Below are 3,792 nucleotides of genomic sequence, written 5' to 3'. Positions count from 1 at the left end.
CCATAGATCATGTCCACAACTCCACTAGGTATCGGTAGTACTGACATCCAGTAGCACTCCACCCCCTGAAGAACTGAAGCCACCAGCTGCGCCTTCCCGGCATAAGACAATGTCGCCTTAGGCCATGAGGTAACTCGCCTGCTCAAAGCATCCAACAATGTGGAGTAGTCTGATATCCGTAGCTTTTGAGAGGCAATGGGGATCCCTAAGTATCGAAATGGCATCTCCCCTAGCTGGAAGCCGGTAAGCTGTAGTATCTGATGTCTCGTGGTCTCATCTATTCCTGCCATATATATGCATGATTTGGCCAGGTTGGCCGCGAGTCCAGCCATCTGGGCAAACCTCTGTAAACAATCAACAAGCTGAGTGACTGACGAGACATCCCCTCGTGAAAATAATAGCAAGTCATCCGCATACATCAGGTGGGTTATCTGTAAATTCTCACACATAGGATGGAAATGAAAGTTTGACCTCACTGCACATCTCGCTAGTGACCGAGACAAATACTCCATGCATAGTCCAAAGAGGTATGGGGAGAGGGGGTCTCCCTGATGGAGCCCTCGTGCACCCTGAAAAAATCCATACGAACTGCCATTGATCATGACAGAGAACGACGTCGTGGTGATGCACTTTCTGATCCATGCAATAAAAGTGGCAGGGAACTGTAGCGCAGTGAGGACCTCTAATAGAAACTCCCAGTGAACAGAGTCAAAAGCTTTCTGTAGATCCACCTTCAGCGTACAACGGGGTGAGATGCGTTTCCTAGTGTATCTGCGGAGAAGCTCCTGTGCAAGATGTATATTATCTGTGATGGTGCGACCCCTGACAAATGCGGTCTGAGCAGGGTGTAGTAGATGCTCTGATATAGTAGCCAATCTGCCCGCAAGCAACTTCAAAATCACCTTATAGAATACTGTGCAGCAGGATATGGGCCGATACTCAATCACTGTGGTGGCATATGCTGTCTTGGGAACCAATGCTATGAGTGTATGGTTCCAAGAGCGAAGGAGTCTGCCAGTTGTGAAAAACTCACGTATGGCAGCAATGAAGTCCTCTCTGATGATTTCCTATGTGTGCTTAAAGAACTTGGAACTATACCCATCAGGTCCTGGGGCTTTGAGATCACCAATGTCAAATAAAGCCCTCCTGATTTCCTCCTCTGTGGGTGCACTAATGAGGGCCACTTGCTGCTCCCCTGTAAGAACCCTGCCAAAGATCATGCAGTTCGGCTGAAATGTTGTGCGGTCTATCTGAGTCCCTAGCTGTGCCTGAAAGTGCTTCACAAACTCCCGGGCAACATCCTCCTGATCCGTGACCATTCTGCCATCATGTTGTGCTACTGCCACAATCTCCCTCCTTTTATTATTCCTCTTTACCATCGAGTGAAAGAAAGTGGTATTTCGGTCCACCTCCCTGAAGTATGTGTGCTTGGCACGCTGCTGGTAGAAAAGGTACTCTGCATTCTTCAGCCGCTCAGCCACCCTACGTGCCTCCATGTAGTCCTCATCAGGCTGGCCTTGATCTAGAACTCTCTGCTGTATCACCTCCAAATGAGCCTGTGCCTGCTTGGACCTCTCCTGGATGTGTTGAAAATCTTGATGATTTAACTTTTTTAACTGGTGCTTCAGCTGCCTTAGTTTTCCCCTAAGTCGGTACTGTGCAGTCCCATGTGCTCCCGGCTCTGTGTGTTCCCAAGAATCTTGCACTGTCTGTGTGAAATTCGGGTGATTGGTCCACATGTTGAAAAATCTGAATGGCTTAGGCTTCCTCCTACCAGCATCTAGAACAAAGACAGTACAAATAGCATGGTCAGAAAATATTCCAGGGGGGTGAAACTCCGCATAGCTACTTCTGTCCTGCTCTAGCCATAAGGCATTGACCATGGCCCGATCCAATTTGCATACTACCCTCCCATTCGTCCACGTGAAGTGACATGCTACTGAGTGCAAGTCTTCCACCCCTGCCACTGACACAAAGTCATGAAAGTCTGAGGTAGCATATGTTGTTACTTCTAGCCCTCCTGTTTTATCTGCCGGTGAGAGGGGGGAAATGAAATCCCCCAATATAAGCCATGGTAGTGCCATGCTCTCCGAGATGTGATGGAGCCCCTCCCATAGTCGACGCCTACTAGTAATGGTGAGCTGACCATATACAAAAGTGACTGCATATGTGGTTCCGGTCACCAGAGGCTTTATGTGTGTGTGCACGTATTGTTCAGCCCAAATCTTTATTTCTAGTGTGATGGCTCGGCTATCCCAGAGTAATAACATCCTGCTCCTTCCATTTTCTCCAACTTGTTGCTCACTTCTCCACATTTGAAATCGTGATGCCTTAAGAGAGTTGTAGTATTCCTTAGTTAGCTTCGATTCCAGGATGCAGAAGGCACACAATTTCTCTCTCAAAAGGAAGCTCTCAACTTCCTTTTGTTTGAGGCCTTTATTAAGGCCTCGTATATTCCACGCTCCAATCTTCATGGGGCCAAAGCCCTACGTGCACTTCCTCTCCCTCTTTTCTCTTGGTACCCTTGTTTTTCCCCATCATGATTGTCTATCTGAAATCCATTTGTCCGACTGTCCTCCTGTGATACTTGCTTCCATTGTTGTGGTCACTTACTGTTGAAACCGTGCCCAAAGGGGCTACCACAATCGGCCATTTATGTGCTGCAAGACCTACAATAATCTGCTTATGAGGCTCTGCTTGTTGCTGTGCTCATATTATCGCATAATACTTGAACCTTAGAATAGTGAAGCTCATAATCCTTAAGTATGTGCATCATCCACAATAATTGAGCTACACATCCTCCTAAGGCTACATATTCGACTTCGGTAGTAGACAAGGCTACAAAGGGTTGCTTCCTACTACTCCAACTAACTAGAGAGGATTCAATAAATTGACATCGACCACTAGTACTTTTCCTATCTAATTTACACCCTGCATAGTCCAAATCCGTATATCCAATTAGGTCAAAGTTTTGATTTCGAAGATACCAAAGACTTACATTGAGTGTTCCCTTAATGTATCTTAGGATTCTTTTTACTACAGCAAGGTGTGATTCCTTTGCACATGATTAATACCTTATACACATCCCTACCGCAAATAGTATATCCGATCTACTAGCAGTTAATAGAGCAAACTACCAATCATACTCCTATATTATTTTGAATCTACCAATTTACCTTCAACATCATTATCCAATTTTATATTGGTTCCTATAGGAGTTGATATTATTTAGCATTTTCTATTCCAAATTTATTTATCATTTCTTTTGCATATTTAGTTTGAAACACATGGGTTCCTTCATTCGTTTGTTTTACTTGTAAGTCTAAGAAGAAGGTTAACTCCCCAACTAAACTCATTTTGAATTTGTTTTCCATATGTTTGATAAATTTATGTAGAAAGTCATCATTTGTTGACCCAAAAATGATATCATCAACATATACTTGGGCAACAAAGATATCACTCCCATTTGATTTTATAAATAAGGTTGGATCAATGGTTCCTCTCCTAAAGTCCTTAGAAATTAAGAAAGTTAAAAGTCTTTCATACCAAGCTCTAGGAGCTTGCTTCAAACCATATAAGGCATTTTTGAGTTTGTAAACATGATTAGGATAATCAACACTCTCAAAACTAGGGGGTTGCTCTACATACACTTCTTCCTTAATAAAACCATTTAGGAATGTCGATTTAACATTCATTTGGTGGAGTTTAAACCCCATGTATGCGACATATCCTAATAGGATCCGAATAGACTCTAATCTAGCTACTGATGCATAAGTCTCATCATAGTCTATG

Source organism: Curcuma longa, chromosome 2 (assembly GCF_044706935.1).
Source record: "Curcuma longa cultivar G26 ecotype Majalengka, Jawa Barat chromosome 2, ITB_CL_G26_1.1, whole genome shotgun sequence".
NCBI lineage: Eukaryota > Viridiplantae > Streptophyta > Magnoliopsida > Zingiberales > Zingiberaceae > Curcuma > Curcuma longa.
The sequence above is the reverse complement of the archived record's forward strand: the minus strand, read 5'-3'. Positions refer to the sequence as shown.